Below are 18,646 nucleotides of genomic sequence, written 5' to 3' on the forward strand. Positions count from 1 at the left end.
ATGTGTGCACTTAACCAGATACGTGCCCAGACCCCTGCAGGGTAACTTTTTACTCCAAGTCTACAGGTCCTAAGGAGTTATTGGGAACTTTTATTTATCTATATATTTTTTTCCAGTCAGGACTTCATGTCTGCATGATTCCTCTACTTAGTGGATTCTTTTATCATCATTATTATTTTTAGCTAGAAGGTGAGAGACAGAGGAGGAGAGACATTATAGCACTGCTCTGCTGGTCATGAAGCTTCCCCTTTGAATGGTGATCCCATGTGGTAGCTGGGGGCTTGAACTCCAGCATGATAAAGTGTGCTCTACCAAGTCAGTTCATAAGGCCCATTTATTTATTTATTTACCTATTTTATTTTTGGAGCTGGGGTCTTGCAATTTCACTACTCCAGAGCTGATTTTGCATGTAGATACAGAGATTCAGAGACAGAGAGTCTGAAGCAGAAATAGGTCATACATAGTCCTGAGATCCTCTACCACCTCCCATCCCCTTGATCCATCAACTAGTCTGGATTTCAGCAGATTCACTGGCCATTCTCTGCGTACTGTTCCGTCTCACTTTCCCTCCATCTGTTGTGGTCTGATTGTTATAGGGCCATTTTAAGACTCCCTCTCTTCTTTCCTTTCTGCCCCACTGGATCTGGTGGTCAGGAAAAGGGCATTGGCATCAGGTCACTTGGTGGTGGTGTGCTACTAAGCTGTGGAGGTCACATGAAATTCACCCCACATCATGGTTGTATTGGGGGATAGAACTGCAGGAATGCTTCTCAGACCTCAAAGTTTTCCTTGAACTCTGTGAGTCACCCCAGATCCTTTCAGAGAAATCTCTCTTTTGCTTAAGCTAGCTTGAGTTGGATTTTTATTTGTTACTGAAGCAAACTCAAAAACCTTGGCTGGGGGGCTGGGCTGTTGCACAGTAGGTTAAGCGCACATGGCACAAAGCACAAGGACCAGCGTAAGAATCCCAGTTCGAGCCCCTGGCTCCCCACCTGTAGGGGGGTCACTTCACAAGAGGTGAAGCAGGTCTGCAGGAGTCTATCTGTGTCTCCACCTCCTCTCTCGATTTCTCTCTGTCTGTTCCAACAACAACAGCAGCAGTTATAACAACAATAATTCGTGGTGCAGGCACCAAGCCCCAGCAATAACCCTGGAGGCAAAAAAAAAAATCAACCTTGGCAGACAAGCCTCCCATCAGTTCCTGGTTACAATTCAGTTCAAACTTCTTTTAAAAAAATTCTTTTAAAAGAAATATTTATTTTCCCTTTTGTTGCCCTTGTTTTTTTAAATTGTTGCTGTAGTTATTATTGTTATTGTTATTGATGTCATCGTTGTTGGATAGGACTGACAGAAGTGGAGAGAGGAGGGGAAGACAGAGTAGGTGAGAGAAAGAGACACCTGCAGACCTGCTTCACTGCTTGTGAAGCGACTCCCCTGCAGGTGGGGAGCCGGGGGCTCAAACCGGGATCCTTACGCCAGTCCTTGCCTTTTGCGCCACCTGCGCTTAACCCGCTGAGCTACCGCCCGACTCCCCAGTTCAAACTTATCATGACACTTTAGGTCCTTCACAATTTTACCATAGTCTATTCCATATATATATTTTAAAAGTTTCGAACAACTTCATAGAACTATAACTCACATGAAATTAAGCTCACCTACTATAAACATACAAGTTTGGTGAGTTTTGACAAAAATGTATCCACCCCCACAGACAGGACACAGAACATTCCCAGCCAGTTTCTTGCTGCCCCCCCCCCCCTTTTCTGTGTCATTCTGGCCCAGGCAACCACTGATCTGAACTCTATAGATTAGCTTAGCCTGTTTTTAGAACTTTATGTAAATGGCATCAAAGAGTATGTTCTTTTTGTGTCTGGCTTCTTTTGGTCAGCATAGAAATTTTGACAATTCTCTAAAGTGTTAGGCTTTTGACCACTAGTTTCCTTTCAATGTTAAGGACACTGTTTCTTTGTGAAGCTGTGCCACTGTCTCTCATTTTCCTGCTCTGGGTGTCTGTAGTTCCAGCTAGTCTCTTTAGCCACATCTGCTCATGGGCTTGGTTCCCTTCCTATCCCTGTCCTACCCTGCCTTTTTATAATCCCCCAACTTTTGTTTGAGCCTTTCATTCTATCTAAAACAAGTTGTTTCTGCTCCTCTGCCTGGCATTCCCTACCCAGACCTTGTTCCAGCATCTTTTCTGTGAAGCCTCCCTGCTTTCCTTGTCCCAAGCTCCTAGAGCACTTTTTCTGTCCAGGTGTTTGTGATGCCATTTCTTAGATCTTGTGCGAGGTGATACCCATATCTGGAGGACAAGGAGCTATGCCCTATCCATTGTGTGTCCCTTGAACACTGTCCTGTGCCTAGAGGAGATACCTGGGGTTAGTTCAGTGAACAGTGTTATCTTGCCTGAGAAAGAGAACATATAAAACCAATGTGTGAATTCCACATCATTGCACACACTGAGAGGCTGCCTTCTAGCTGAAGCCAAAGCCACCTGAGGGTGGATCAGAGAGGATCTAAGAGAAAGAAGGATGGGAGTTCTTGAGTCTCATTCTTCCTGAATAAACCTGGTTGGAGCATGCATGCCCTTGTCCTCCCAGAGGAAACATAGCTAGGTCTCAGAGCCTCAGACTCAAATCTTCTGCCCTCAGGGATCCTTTGAGTCCACCCTTGGGAGAATGGAGGTGTTATTCTAATGTCTGGGACTCAGGGGGTCAATCTGTTACTTTCTAAAAATATATATTTTATTTTTAATGAAAGAGAAATATAGAGATAAAGATATACAAAGAGAGAGGAAGAGAGACCAGATCATTGCTCATCTCTGGCTTATAGTGGTGCTGTGGACTGAACCTGGGACTTTAGAGCCTCAGTTAATAAAATCTTTTTGTATAACCATTATGCTGTTTCTCTAGCTCTAGGCCAATCTTCTTGATGCCCTCACCCAGACACACTCACTCCTGCCCCTGTTGGTAGCATTAGTTTTGCCTCTGCTCTCAGATGTTGTGCCAAGGCCAGCTGAGCCCCCAGGTGGGTGTGGCAGGAGCCACTCATGAGACTCCCATGCCTTTAGGCATCAAATGGGTGCCCCCTTTGCAGAGTGAGGCATGGTTCTTACATTCACACCACCCCCCTCTGGTTTAGCCTTACCTTTCTTTTTTCTTTTTCTTTTTCTTTTCCTTTTTTTTTTTTTTTTTTTTTTTTGCCAGAGTCCTGTTCAGCTCTGGCAGGGTATTGAACCTGTGAATTGGAGCCTCACACATGAGAATCTCTTTGCATAACTATTATGATATCTAGTCCCAACCCCTAGCCTCAACTCTTTCTGCCACCCAGAATGCCTTCCACATGCTACCTTCTCAGGAAGGAGGTCTCTGATGCCTCTCTTTACCCAGTACCTGGCAGTCTTTGCCTGCCCAAACACAAACCCAGTCAGTGCCCAGGAACCACAGACACTTCTTGCCTCATACACACCTTCTTCTTGTCTGTTGGGGTATCCTGGGGAGCTTCTCAAAATCTGGCAGACCATATGGTTCTGCTTTCAGCACCTGTACCAAGCCCAGCAGACAGATTTCACCTGTTACTGTGCATGAGGACCCAGGTTAGAGCACTAGGCCAGCACATGGGAGCACCTGCAAGGGGGAAGCTTCATGAGCAATGGACTCTCTCTCTCTCTTTCCTCCTCTCCCTATTTCTTTTTTAAATTTTTTAAAAAATTTATTTTCCCTTTTGTTGCCCTTATTGTTTTTTATTGTTGTCATTATTGATATTGTTGTTGTTAGATAGGACTGAGAGAAATGGAGAGAGGAGGGGAAGACAGAGAGGGGGAGAGAAAGATAGACACCTGCAGACATGCTTCACTGCTTGTGAAGCGACTCCCCTGCAGGTGGGGAGCTGGGGGCTCGAACCGGGATCCTTACACCGGACCTTACACTTTGCGCTATCTGCACTTTCCCTCTCTATTTCTATTCTGTCTCTCATCCTCTATCAAATAGAAGGAGAAGAAGGGGAAGAAGAGGAAATTTTGCTTGATTTAAAATCATGCTTATAATGATCATTGTCAAAAGAATCACCTAGAAACAATGTGTAATCTTGCTTGCTAATCCGTTGCTTTTATCCATCACAATTTAATCTAATCTTAGCTTTATCTAGACTTGATTAAAATGCTTTTACTAATATGCTCTAAATCTTTTATTAACTTGGCATCATACAGTGGACTTGTGAACAGTTTAGCAGCACTCAAGAGGAGTTGGCAGGGATCCCCTACTGCAAGAGCTCTTTGTCTCCTTGACCACCTCATATAGGAAACTCAGCATCTGCCCTTGGTTTTCTCATATGCAAAATGAGAAGCTGGGGCATAGAGACCAACTGCATCCATCCAAGCTTTAGCCAACAACTTCTCATTTCTTATCAAGAAGGAGGTAAACAAAACAAAACAAAATGAAAGCTTTCCAACAGGTAGCCTCCAGATGGATATTTCTTGAAATATAGGTTATTCCAGTCTATAAAAGCCTATTCTCAATAAATATTTCAGAGCTTGAAACAGGTAACTTTTATTTACTTTTTTTTTAAATGTTTTATCTTTATTTGATAGAAGTAGCCAGAAACTGAGAGGAAGGGGGAGATAGAGATAGAGATAAAGAGAGACAGAGATAGATAGAAATAGATAGATAGATAGAAAGAAACAAACCTGCAGCCCTGCTTCACCACTTGTGAAGCTTCCCCTCCCCTGCCACAGGTGGGGACCAGGATCTTAAACATTGTAACAAGTGCACTCAACCAGCTGCCCTACCACTAGGCCCCCTTTACTTATTTTATTATTATTATTATTATTGTGAAAGAGACCAAAGCACCGTTCTGCCATTTGTTATGTTCTGTGTGTTAGGCTTTGGTTTTGGCTTTCTTGTTTTCACCTGATGCCAGAGGTAACGGCATGCACTCAAATCTTGACCTACCACCCCAGCCCTGACGAGTCCTGCTGACTGCTGTAGCTCCAGCACCTGGACCTGAAGAATACAGATCTAAGTAGTGGGGTTAGCGGCCTAAGCAAGTGACCCAGACAAATTGGGAAGCAAAGATCTACCCCAGGCAACCTTGGCCCTTCTCCCAGGAGGAGTGGTGATGAGCCTGCCTGGCTGGAGGAGTAGGAGGCTGGGGCACTCTGTGCTGTCAGGGAGCACTCTGGTGGCAGGCACTAGGGCTCAAGGCAAATGGGCTTTGTGCATTGGTGGCTGAGTTTGTCCTAGTCTCCCAGTTTTGTAGATAATCTGTGTTGTGGATGTGATTGTTCAATTTCTTTGAAATTCTAACTTAAAAAAATAATGAGATTAAATTTAAGGTCTCAAGTATTTTTTGACATATATATATATATATATATATTTTTTTTTTTTTTTTCTTTTCAACCTCTGTGTCACCACTCTGCTCCCTGAACATCTAATTTAAGATGAAATTCTCTGGACTCCTCCTGGGAGCCAAGGCTGGCAAGCAGCAGAGACAGGAGCAATTAGAGAAGGAAGTTTTGTAGATTTTAGAAAGCAGGTGACTGGATTCAGGACTCCAGTAGCAGGGAGCCAGGAGAAGGCTGGGAGGGACAGATAGAAGAATGGTGAACAGGTGTCAGGAAGGTAAGAGAGTCATGGGTGTAGTGAAACAAGGAGGCAGCCACAACAGGAACCAGGCACCTAGTGAGGTTGTGAACTGGGTGATAAGAACTCACATTCCAAGTATCCTTCTAGGTTGAACATCCAGTATAATGGAGATGGTCTAGAGAGATTTGGGCCTCCAGGGTCACACAGTCTGGAGAAAAGCTACTTGGGACCTTTGATTATGACAACTGAATTTCTGGGGGCAGGAACTTGGGGCTGGGGTGCTGAGACACCCAATCAAGACTCTCTCAAAAAGATTAAGACCACAGTGATTAAGAGAGGGAGACAGGGGAGTCGGGCGGTAGCGCAGCGGGTTAAGTGCACATGGCGCGAGGCATAAGGACCGGCGTAACGATCCCGGTTCAAGCCCCCGGCTCCCCACCTGCAGGGGAATCGCTTCACAGGCGGTGAAGCAGGTCTGCAGGTGTCTGTCTTTCTCTCCCCCTCTGTCTTCCCCTCCTCTCTCCATTTCTCTCGGTCCTATCCAACAACGAAGACATCAACAACAACAACAATAATAACTACAACAACAATAAAAAAACAAGGGCAACAAAAGGGGATAAATAAATAAAATATTAAAAAAAAAAAAGAGGAATTGCATTTGCGATTTGACTTCCTGAGGCGGAGCTACGAGCAGCAGATCCCTTTCTCTCCTCTCCTCTCCTCTCCCGGATCAACTAGGAATACCAAAGGAGACCACCCGGACCGAAACAAGACAGGACTAGAATGACCACAGGAACCCAGTAAATCACTCGTGAGTACAAACACGCATGGCTGGTGACAGAGAGGAGAGAGGGGCCTAAGGAGAGATTAAGTGGCTGCTAACAGTTCAACAGTTTATCAGTGGAGACACCACCTCCAGTCTGCTCCACAACAAGGGGACAGCTGAAGGGAGGAAAGGACTCCCCAGAGACTCACTAAGTGCAACTGTGAGTCTCCATTGCTACTACCCTCAGAATCTGGAGCAGCAACAGGGAGGGACACCAGGGGACAGAGATCTAACCGGGAAACTCAGGAGAAGACCTATACCTCGGTGGCATAGCTGAGGGGCTGTGAAAGTCTCTTTGCATAACCACTAGATTATCTCTGCCACACCCTGCTTTATCTCTTGGTCAGGAGTCAGTGATTAAGCTAAGAAGCCTATTGATAGTTTAAAAGCCCTCAGGCTCCCATAGCCTACAGGGAAGAAATAAAAGAGGCTTTTACACCACTGAGCTCCAACTCAGGGATTGAAAAAACTGTTAACATATATAAAATGGTTAAAACAACAAGAAAAAATATTAGAGACTCGAACCAGGACAAGAGTCCAGCTAAAACTCCTCCAGAGGGTGAAGCACAAAACAACAAGTTCAACATCCAAACATTAGCTAAGGAAATAATAATAGGAGTGAGTAAAGAATTTGAAAAAATTGTAATCAGAAATGCAGGAACAACAAATGAGAAAATGGAAGAAAATTCTAATTATCTCATGGTTATTAGAGAGCTGAAAGCTGAAATTGCTGAGCTAAGAAGGCAACTAGCTGAACAAGCTAAAACAGTATCAGAGCAAGGCAACAAAATAGATGAACTCCAGAAAGCAGTAGAGGGCAGAGAGAATAGAATCTATGAGGCTGAAGACAGAATTAGCAAGATTGAGGATGAATTAGAGACAACTAAAAAAGAAGTAAGAGATCTCAAAAAGAGATTAAGAGATGCTGAAAACAACAACAGAGTCCTATGGGATGACTTCAAAAGAAACAATATACGCATTATTGGCTTACCAGAGGAAGAAAGAGAAGGAGAGGAAGAAAGCATTCTCCAGGCCATAATAGCTGAAAATTTCTCTAGTTTAGACAACACCAAAGACATAAAGATTCAAGAAGCCCAGAGGGTCCCAAACAGAATTAACCCAGACCTAAAGACACCAAGACATGTCATACTTAGATTGGAAAGGAATAAGGATAAAGAAAGGATCCTCAAGGCTGCAAGAGAAAAACAAAGAGTCACCTACAAAGGAAAACCCCTAAGATTAGCAGCAGACTTCTCCATACAAACACTACAGGCCAGAAGAGAATGGCAAGATATCTATCGAGTGCTCAATGAGAAAGGCTTTCAGCCAAGAATACTATATCCTGCTAGACTGTCATTCAGACTAGATGGAAGCATCAAAACCTTCTCAGACAAACAACAGTTGAAGGAAGCAACCATCACCAAGCCTGCCCTGAAAGAAGTTCTGAAAGGTCTCCTATAAACAACCAGACCACCACAAATAGGACATATATCAAAATACTCTAAAACTCTACAAGAATGGCGTTAAAATATCTTCAATCTTTGATATCAATAAATGTCAATGGCCTGAATTCACCTATTAAAAGACACAGAGTAGGAAGATGGATCAGAAAACACAACCCAACAATATGTTGTCTACAGGAAACTCACCTAACTCAACAAGACAAACACAGACTTAAAGTGAAAGGATGGAAAACTATCATACAAGCCAATGGCCCACAAAAAAGGGCAGGAACAGCTATTCTCATATCTGACATGATAGACTTTAAAATAGATAAGATTAAAAAAGATAGGAATGGACACTACTTAATGCTCAGAGGATCAGTCAATCAAGAGGACTTAACAATTATTAATATCTATGCACCCAATGAGAAGCCATCTAAATACATCAAGCTTCTACTGAAAGAGCTACAGCAATATATTAAATGGACCTACCCTATGACCCTGCAATTCCCCTCCTGGGGATATATCCTAAGGAACCCAACACATCCATCCAAAGAGATCTGTATACACATATGTTCTTGGCAGCACAATTTGTAATAGCCAAAACTTGGAAGCAACCCAGGTGTCCAACAACAGATGAGTGGCTGAGCAAGTTGTGGTATATATACACAATGGAATACTACTCAGCTGTGAAAAATGGTGACTTCACCGTTTTCAGCCGATCTTGGATGGACCTTGAAAAAATCATGTTGAGTGAAATAAGTCAGAAAGTGAAGGATGAATATGGGATGATCTCACTCTCAGGCCGAAGTTGAAAAACAAGATTAGAAAAGAAAACACAAGTCGAACCTGAAATGGAATTGGAGTATTACACCAAAGTAAAAGACTCTGGGGTGGGTGGGTGGGTGGGTGGGGAGAATACAGGTCCATGAAAAATGATGTATGAAATAGTGGGGGTTGTATTGTTAAATGGGAATCTGGGGAATGTTATGCATGCACAAACTATTGTGTTTACTGTTGAATGTAAAGCATTAATTCCCCAATAAAGAAATAAATTATTAAAAAAAAAAAGAGAGAGAGAGGGAGAGGGCTGTCAGGTGACAAACTAGATGTGCTGCTGTAACTCACTGTGACTTCACTGCATTGTTTATGTGGGCTTGGGTGGGGGCTCCAGAAAGTGGTTGATACTGGTCAGAGTAGTGAATGGTCTGGCGAGACTCAGAGTGCCTCCCCACTGCCTAGCACAACCCCAGCATTGCTTCCTGCACACTTTCACCCTGGCACCTGCACACCTAAATCACTGGACAGGGTGTATGTCACTTGAGGCCATGGGTCCAGCTGCCCAGGGGCTCTGCAGTGTGCTGAGAGCTCACTGGAGGCTGGACAAGATTTGCCCAGGGTTTGAGGTCTTCCTGGAGATGGTTCATTTTTAGTCACTGCAGGGGAGAAGCAAGAGTAGGCTGCAGGGGTGGATGGGGGATGCTCAGGACCCCAAGAGGCAGACCAGTGCTACCTGCAGCACATGCACACACACATGTCCACAGACGCACACACATGCCTGCACATGTGCAGGCCATATGTGTGGAACTCTATGTGCACAAACAGATGGCCACTCTTGTACCTGTGCTGCACACACAGTCACACAGGCATGCAAGTGAACCTCAAGCATACTTGTGCCCATAGTAACACATACCTACATACATGCCCAGGCTCCCCTGGAACCATGCCAGTGCACATCGTGGGTACCTGCCAGCCTGGTTCAGGAAATGGCCCAGATGCTCTTTCCTGTCAGCCCCAGTGCCGATCACTGGGTAGGGTGGGAGGAGACCCAGGGAGGCCCAGGGTGTTCCTGCCCTAGGTCCTGACATGCCTGCCCCCTCATCCTCACATGTACCTGGAGCCCAGCTGTCCAGGAACCCCCACTCTCCTTGCCTGCAGTAGTGAGCCCCCACAGCTCTGTGCTGATAGCGGTACAGCCCCACCTACCTAGCTCCTGCCTAGGAAAGGACACAGATGACCTGGACTCCTTCGCACTCCCGAACCCACAGCAATATCAAGGTAGGCAGCTGGAAGAGGGGGGAACCATATGGCTCAGAGTCCCTGTGGGTAGCGGGGGGTGGGGTGGGTGGGCAAGAGCTCCCCCTCCCTCTGTTCTCAGGTACCTCAGAGAGAAGGGTTATATGGGGGGCCCAGGTAATAGAACCCTAATGCAGAGGGCAGTGGAAAATGCTTGGAGCTAAGCAGCTGGCTCCAAGCAAGGTGTGGGGAAAGGGCTATCACTGTGTGGAGGGGCAGAAGTGGTGCTGGCAATGGGGCTTCCTGCATTCCTGGGACAGGGTGCGACTAGGGCTTGGCCTGCTGATAAGGCTCCCAAGTCATAGTTCTCAAAGCACTTATTATAATAAATTAATTAATTGAGAGAGAAAGAGCACCACAGCATCATTCTGGCACATGCAAGCAATGGATCAAACTCAGAATCTCAGGCCAGAGAGTCCAGTGCTTTGTCACTTCACCACCTCCCAGGTCCCTCCAAGTACTTAGTGTGAGTTGGTGATCATCATCATTCTTTTTTTTTTTTTTTTAAGTTTTTATTTATAAAATGGAAACACTGACAAGACCATAGGATAAGAGGAGTACAATTCCACACAATTCCTGCCACTGGAACTCCATATTCCATTCCCTCCTCTGATAGCTTTCCTATTCTTTAACCCCCTGGGAGCATGGACCCAGGGTTATTATGGGGTGCAGAAGGTGGAAGGTCTGGCTTCTGTAATTGCTTCTCCGATGGACATAGATAGGCATTGACAGGTCAGTCCATCCTCCCAGCCTGTCTCTCTCTTTCCCCAGTGGGACAGAGATCTAGGGAGGTGGGGCTCTAGGAGACATGGTAGGGTTTGCCTGCCCTGGTTGGCATTATGATATCATCTGGAACCTGGTGGCTGAAAAAGAGTTAAGACAGAAAGCAGAGCAAATTGTTGACTGATCATGACCCTAAAGCAAGAATACTGTGGATGGAGATTTGGGGTCTCCATTTTGGAAAAAGCTAGTAGGTCTATTTTAGGTATATTCCAAGGGGCCCATGACCCAACTAGTTTTTGCCTGTGCCTGACATTTAATATGCAGGTGACCTAAGCTGTTGTCTGGGGGATGGTGTCATGGTTGGAAAAAGGGCCAGAAAGCTGGATCAGGGAGGAGAGTAGCTCCTAAATCTGGAAAAAGTATATAAGTGTTGTTAACTGTAAACCCCATCAATCAGCACAGGGGCCTATACAACCACTGAATTCCTGTAGGTCTGAGCTCACATTCTGTGGTCACAGCAAGGAACATTCCAGGCTGTGCCAATTTCAGGACCCATTATCCTTGGGTGGTAGGCAGAGTATGCTATCCAACCTCACTTTGGAGAATGGAACATTCCCTACCATTGTTGATTCACATTGAGGGCTAGGTCCAATAGGGGTCCACAAAGGGGTCCATTATCAGGGTTCCTGATGTAGAGGGATCTGTTAGAGGTCTAGGCTTATCGTGTCTGTGTGTGAATCCCAGGACTCCCTGACTAGGGCCCCATCACCATCATTCTTCAGCAAACCTGTGAGAGGGCTAGTTCCTAGCTCAGGCCACATTGCTTTTATTTATTTATTTATTTATTTATTTACTACTGGATAGAAACAGAGAGAAATTGAGAGAGGATGGGGAGATAGAGAGGGAAAGAGACTGAGAGATACCTGCAGCTTCACCACTTCTGAAACTTTCCCCATGTAGGTGGAGATCAGGGGCTTGAACCTGGGTCCTTGCAAACTATAATTTGTGTACTGAACCAGGTGAGCCACCACCTGGCCCCACTATAAATTTGCTAATCAATTTGTTTATTTGAGTTCACCCAGTAAGATAGCCCAATCCCTAATGCACTCTGAGTGACCTTGACCCCAGGCCAAGGGAGAGCAGCCCTCCTCCAGGCCTCCAATTCAGACAGGCCCACCCCTCTCTCCAGGTGCTTCTTGCAGCCCCAGGGCATCTACTCCCACTGCTCAAAGTCCCCCTCCACCCTGACCTTTTACTCCCCATTCTTGCCCAGGCTGTATGGGGTCTCCAAGGCACAGAAGGCTTATGGGGGTCTCCAGCAATGGACATTGGGTTCTTGGGGTGACTAGCTGATCTACCTCCTGCCACCACGGGCTGCATTAACTTTTGCCAGCTCACCCACACTGGCAAGGGCCTTATAACCCCTGGCCCTCTGATACCAATCCCACAGCAGAGCCCTGGGCATCTTGGCTCAGGCACTGCAGGGAAAGGAAGATAGGAGAAGTGGGTGGCACAGATGGACTGGGCAAGGTGCCACTAGTGACTGTGTGGGCAGTTGGAAGAGGACACACTATCCACACTAGATCCTCAGGCCTTCAGAAGCTCCACGGTGTTCCCCTGTCTCCTTAGGAGGACCTGAGTTCAGTCACAAGCAAAAAAATTAAAAAATAGCCAGATGAGGAATAAACACCCACCCACTGGCCACCTGGTACCTTGGAGAGTCTGCACAAACCTGGCCCCAGAGGGAACCCTATTACGGTACCTCTTCTGAGTGTTTATCACTGAGGCAACCAGCCAGGGTGGAGGCCATTATTCTAGGAAACTGAGGTACTTAGAGATTCTTTCCAGGAGAGGTGGTGGGTTCCCCTCTGCCAGACAGGCTGCCTGATGTGGATTCAGGACGGGCTAGTGGTGGTGGAAGGCAAAGTGTCAGTTTCTGTTTTGAGGTTGTGATGGGAGCAAGGGGTCAGGACAACTGCCGCCACCCCACCTCCCAGCGAGGGTTTGTTTTGGTCTTGGAGGATTTATAAGGCCTCATTTCTGAACGCTCTGCTAAGGTTGGGGGTGAGGAGGACAAGCACAACCTCTCCTTTAGAATTATAATGTCCAGTCAGGGAGATAATGCAAGCACATAGCACTTGCATTTGAGAGGTCCCAGGATCAATCCCTGGCACCACCAATGGCCAGAGTTGCTCTTATCGAAAAAGAAAAAGAAGGGGAAAAAAAGGGGGAGTATATTGGTTTACAAAGTGGGGCTGCATCTAGATAATACTCTGGAAGTGTGGTAAAAATATTGAACTTCTATTTATCATTTTATTCTTTGAGGCCAGAGATATCATTTAATGGTAGAGTATATGCTGTGTGGTCAATCCCCAGCAACCCCAAAATCAAATAAACAAGTTTAGAAAAATGTCCCCTTGTAAGGATTCCAACTTTTAAAATTCTTTAAATGAGAGGTACAAAGTTTTCAGAACAAGAGTCAATTCGATGAGGGTGGGTGGTCATGGTAGTGGTGGTAGTGGCAGAAGTTAGTGAGGCAGGACATCTGGGGTGGGATGGTGGTGGTGTAGAAAGATAGAATGGGGGAATCAGGTAGTAGTGCAGTGGCTTAAGCACACGTGGTGCAAAGTGCAAGGACCAGAGGAAGAATCCCGGTTCAAGCCCCTGGCTCCCCACAGGCCGTGAAGCAGGTCTATAGGTGTCTCTCTTTCTCTCCTCCTCTCTGTCTTCCCCTCCTCTCTCCATTTCTCCCTGTCCTATCCAACAATGACGACAATGATAAAACAAGGGCAACAAAAGGGAATAAAAAAATAAAAATAAATAAAAAAAGACTGAGGGGGTAGCTGTTGGCGGCCCCTGCTAGGTATTACTGGAAGTGCATCACTATTCAATTGCAGACATTCAGTACCCAGAAATTCTTTATTTTGTTTTTTTAAACAAGAGCACTGTTTAGCTCTGGCTTGTGGTAGTGTAGGGGATTGAACCTGGGACCTGGGTGCCTCAGGAATGAAAGTCTGTTTGCATAACCATTATGCTATCTCCCCTGCCCGAGTTTTTGAGTTTTTATTTCTTCCTGGGCAGAGTCCCAGAACTCTGGAAAAACCATTCATCAAAGGGAAACCTTTATTTCTGGGGAAGTAGAGACACTGTTTGTACCCTGTGACCTCTAGAGTAGAGGCAGGAAAAGGGAGCTAAGGACACACATAAGAAGAGGACTCATCTCTTCATCCTTATTTTCCCCTCCTAGCTCCAACAAGAGAGACCATCCTTAACAGCCAAGGATTATTCTGTGGATTCCTCAGGTCTCCTTCCCTTGCTAACTACTCCATCAGTAGCACCCTCGTTCTTTTGGGGACCTGCTTAGAACACTTACTGCACCATGCTAAGACATTCAGCTATACCACCAGAAAGTGCTTTTTATTCCTGACATTTCCAACCCCTATCTCTACTGCAACTGAGCTTTAGGGGGCCAGGGCCCTTAGCTTAGTGTTATTGAAGTATGCACCTTGTCTGGAACATGATAAGAGATCACTGCACTGCATCTGGAAATGTTTCTTTCCATGCTGTAAACTCATGGAGCTCTTTGTTGTGAGAATCAAACCATTTTTCAATTGTAAGGTCCTGAACAGAGGTCAAGGGCTAAGATTATGTAAGACCCCCCCTTTTTAAAAGAGAAACAATTGTTAACTGACTAATGGGAGGAAACAGCATATAAAAATAATTATTTGGGTTCACTTGTTCATTGGGCCAGAATCTAGAATCCCTTGTTTTGGGGATCTTGAATGAAATGAAAGTTTTCTGTGGGTTGTTATTGGGGTAATGGTCACCTGATTAAGAATAATTAACATTTTGGAGGAATTCTTTCACTTTTCTAGCAAACACACATAGACAAAACAATTTTCTGCCCATAGGTTCTCATGATGATAAACCTTCATAATGGGAAGAGGACTGCTTGCTACCTGACTTTATTTAGGGGTAATCTTCTGAGTTAAAGGTCAAGGAGTGGGTTAGAAGCCCCTTTGGTCAGAAATCAAAGCCTGCAAATCCATTCCCTGCCACCACAGTCACTTTTCTTTGTGAAGGTGAATGATGTTTAAACATCTGGCCTTGGTCTGGTTGGGTGGTTTTCCTCTGTACTCATTTCCAAACCTATCCCTTCCAGACCTTAGGTTTGAGTTAGGTGTTCTGGCCTTGGGGAACAGTCCTCTGCTTTTAGGATGAATTCTGAAGTAATACTCATTCTAGAGGCTTCCAAGTAATTTTTTCCAGAATGTGTTCCTATTCGGATCTCACAGTACTGAAGGGATGGATTTCTTGCTTATTCTAGAGGGCTATTCATTGGTGGTGTTAAGGAGCGGGCCAAAGAAATACCTTGACTGTTTCTAGTTATTCGACTCCAGTATTCCCAGACCACACAGGTTCTTTTACCCGGAAGGGGCCAGGAGACCAGAGGTCAGGCGAAGCCAGGCAGATAAAGACTTAACCCTTGATTTACCTCTTGAAATGGGATTCTGAGGCAGTATAGCGAGTTACGTCTTTCTGTACCTCGAAATTCAGGATTTCCCCAATCCAGGCTTAAAACAGGACCTCAACCATACAAAGATGTTTTATCATCGCTTTTCTTGTTTAAAAATTCTTTTGGATCTTCTGGGTTCCAGAAACTCACCATTCGAACTCTTAGAAGCTGCCCTTGAGCTCTATAAGTGCGGGATCTTTGGGGCGGGGGTGTCTCCATAAACTCCTGTTGGTCCCACTCGGGACCGGGAAACTGGGTGGCAAGGAAGAGGGAGGTGCGCCTGGAAGGGGAGCGCGGGTCTAAGCTGAGTACAGGAGGTAGAGGGCTCTCTCACTATCGCCCTTTTAAAGGATGGCAGAGAGACTCTCGTTGGTACACGCCCCAGTTAGTGCTTCCCCGAGTGGGGGGCGCAGGAGGGCGCGGGCTGCGCGGTGTCCCCTGACTCCCCCTCTCGCCCCCCACATTGGTCGGTAGCGGCGGGGAAAGGCCGCGCTGGGGTGGTCCGGGGCGCGCCCGTCCTCCTCCCTCCAGCTCCCCTCGGTCTCCACCCCATCGCGCAGAGGAGGCCTGGCCGCTTTAAGAGCGCGCTGGGCGATTGACAGCAATAAACGCAGAGAGCCTGGCTGCGCGGGAGCTGCAGGAGCTGGGGGCTCCCCGGGGCGCAGGTAGGAGCCCCCCAGCCTCTGTGCCGGCACCCACCGTAGGGCCCCTATCTTCTTGGCGTCCTGGCGCTCGGACACCTATTCTCTAGGTCCGGTTTTCTGGGGCTCCCTCCCCACCTCTCCCCCTCGCGCTCCCCAGCCTGCTTTCGCGCCCCTTCCCCCGAGAGCGCCCCAGCCAGGAGCGTCTGGACGCAGTCTCCGCCCGCGGGTGAGGGCTCCGGGGTGACATCAGGCGCAGACGCTGAGCTGAGCGGGGGACCGGTGCCCGCTCGACCTCTCCGCTGGCTGCGCGGATCCCGGGACTTCGGAGCATTACGTAAGAGCCACATTGGCACAGCTTCCGGGATGGGGGCACCAGAGGGAGGAGGCGTGGGTCTCCAGGCTGCCCCCTCCCCTCCGCGGGGGCCTGGGGCAGGGGGCGCTCTGCTTCTGCTTCCCAGGCTGCAGAGGAGGTGGGTCGGGGCCAGGGTTGGGGAGGGCCTGGGGACCAGGTTAGTGACCGATGCCTTACACGAGGAGCCGGGGTCCGAAAGTTAGGTCAGCTGAGGTGGAGATGTGTGTGGAGAGTGAGGTTGGTGTCCGGGTTACGCGGGTAGGCGGTGGGCAGCCATTCAGTGACCTCATCCCCTAGGTCCCGGCTGGCGGACGATCTAGGAGCTGCTCCGGTGGCTCGAAACACGCCCCCCGCCCCAGGTCCTAGCGCCCCGCGCGTTGGGCTGAGCGGATGAGGAGGGACACGTCGATTGTCTGTGGGCGCGGGCCCCCAACCACTGCCCCTGTCTGCCCCTCCCCACGACCTGTGGGTCCCCAAATTGCCTTTGCCTGACCTTTTCCCTCTGCACGTCTTTGTCAGTATATTGATGGAGAGGTGGGTGGCAAGCTGGGGGAGCGCTTTCCCATTCAAGGCTGGCGGGGCCGCTGGCCTGGAGTTGTGGATGAGCCGGCCCTGGGCCCGGGGCTCGGCTTCCCAGATGTCAGGGCCTGGACCTTGGCCTAGAGCCAGGCTGGCTTGCCTGGCACTGCTCTTCTCTAGTGGGCATAGCGGGCCCGCCTTCTCGCTGCCTTGGTGGGGGTGGGGCACAGCTAACTGATGCCGTGGGAACCGACGCCCCAGGGAGAAAGCCCAGACATCTTGGGCCAGAATTCTGGGGACGGGGCACTCCCAGCCTCTTCCATACTTCATTCTCTGCAGACAGAAGGGTGTTTGGGGTCCCTTCTAAGTGCCAGTACCACTTTTCCAGCTGCAGCGTCAGCCTGGAGAAGGCTTGGGGTTGGGGTCCCAAGGTCCAGGCGGGGGAGGAAGGTCTCCTCCTCGCGGCTCTCTACGAGCAGGGACAGCAGGGGATGGTACGGGGTTGGGGGGGGTGGCACAGAAATGCTGGACATTCTCCCAGCTTGGGTGCTAGCCCGCCAGAGTTGCCCTTCCTCTGTCTGAAAGCTCCTTTCTTCCTCGTCCTCTGGGGGCAGAGCCAAAAGGAAGGAAAGCCGGCAGTCCCACCTTTACTGCTACCTGAGCTTAGGTGAGTGCAGCCCTGGGAGGGGCAGGGGAGTAGAGAGGACTTGTTCAAATCAGGTGGTGGGACCTCTTTTTTGGGGGTGGGGGTGGGGAAGGTAAAATCATGGCTCCCTCGCCCCCAGGGCCCAGCAGGCATTCAATCCTAAAGTGGGCACTGCCAGCTGCTTCCCATCCACTCTCCACCCCTGCCTGTGAGCCATAGCCTCATGTTGTCATGGCAACTGGGAATTAGTTTTGTTTTTTTTCCTCCAGTAGCACAAGCTCAGGAAGGTAAAGAGAGGAAGGGGAGTATGTTATCCCCACCACACTCCCTTTGAAGATGGGGGAGACAAACCCAAGGTGGGAAGGTCCTGGAGTGGGAAGTATGACTGCAAACTCTACACCTGGTTCTGCAGGGGGATATAGCTCAGTGTGTTAGAGCACAGTATATTAATAAGCCTAGAGACCTCAAGATCCCAGGTTCACTCCTCAGCACCACCATAAACCAGAGCTGAGCAGTGCTCTGGTCTATCTCATAAGAATAAATAAATAGGGAGTTGGGCAGTAGCACAGTGGGTTAAACACAGGTGGCGCCAAGCACAAGGACTGGCCAAACACAAGGACCCGGTTCCAGCCCTTGGCTCCCCACCTGCAGGGGAGTCACTTCACAGGCGGTGAAGCAGGTCTGCAGGTGTCTGTCTTTCTCTCCCCCTCTCTGTCTTCCCCTCCTGTCTCCATTTCTCTCTGTCCTATCTAACAACGATGACATCAGTAGCAACAACAATAATAACTACAACTATAAAAAACAACAAGGGCAACAAAAGGGAAAATAAATAAATAAATATTTAAAAAATTAAAAAAGAATAAATAAATCGAGGGTCAGGTGGTAGTGCAGCAGGGTAAGCGCACGTGGTGCAAGGAAAGGATCTGGGTTTGAGCCCCTGGCTCAAACCTGCAGGAGGGGTTGCTTTACAAGTGGTGAAGCAGGTCTGCAGGTGTCTATCTTTCTCTTCCCCTCCTCTCTCAATTTCTCTCTGTCCTATCCAATAATAATGACATCAATAACAAAAACAACAATAACCAGAACAAAGATAAAACAGCAAGGGCAACGAAAAGGGAAGAAATAGCCTCCAGGAGCAGTGGATTCATGGTGCAGGCACTGAGCCCCAGCAATAACCCTGGAGGAAAAAATAAAAGAATAAATAAATAAGTAGATTTCTAGCAGAGCACACATGTTACCATGTGCAGGACCTGGGTTCAAGCCCCCAGTCTCCACCTGCAAGGGGAAGCTTCATAAGTGGTGAAGCAGGGCTGCAGGTGTCTCTCT

General features: G+C 47.7%; 1 protein-coding gene across 5 annotated transcripts in view; it reads left to right on the plus strand.

Moving 5' to 3' along the window:
* Positions 1 to 15,705: 15,705 nt before the first annotated feature.
* The window catches only part of MPP2 (MAGUK p55 scaffold protein 2), a 32,172-nt gene continuing 29,231 nt past the window's right edge, over positions 15,706 to 18,646 (plus strand). Inside the window, exons 1-3 of one of the 5 annotated variants that reach the window (XM_060203413.1) lie at positions 15,706 to 16,140; positions 16,456 to 16,692; positions 17,292 to 17,344. The gene's annotated coding sequence lies outside the window, so the exon portion shown is untranslated. Of the gene's footprint in view, positions 16,141 to 16,183; positions 16,277 to 16,455; positions 16,693 to 17,291; positions 17,345 to 18,646 lie in introns of those variants that run through there. The other 4 variants (XM_016192006.2, XM_060203412.1, XM_060203415.1 and 1 more) reach the window with 4 other exon arrangements.

The sequence above is a fragment of the Erinaceus europaeus genome, chromosome 12 (assembly GCF_950295315.1).
Source record: "Erinaceus europaeus chromosome 12, mEriEur2.1, whole genome shotgun sequence".
Classification (NCBI taxonomy): domain Eukaryota; kingdom Metazoa; phylum Chordata; class Mammalia; order Eulipotyphla; family Erinaceidae; genus Erinaceus; species Erinaceus europaeus.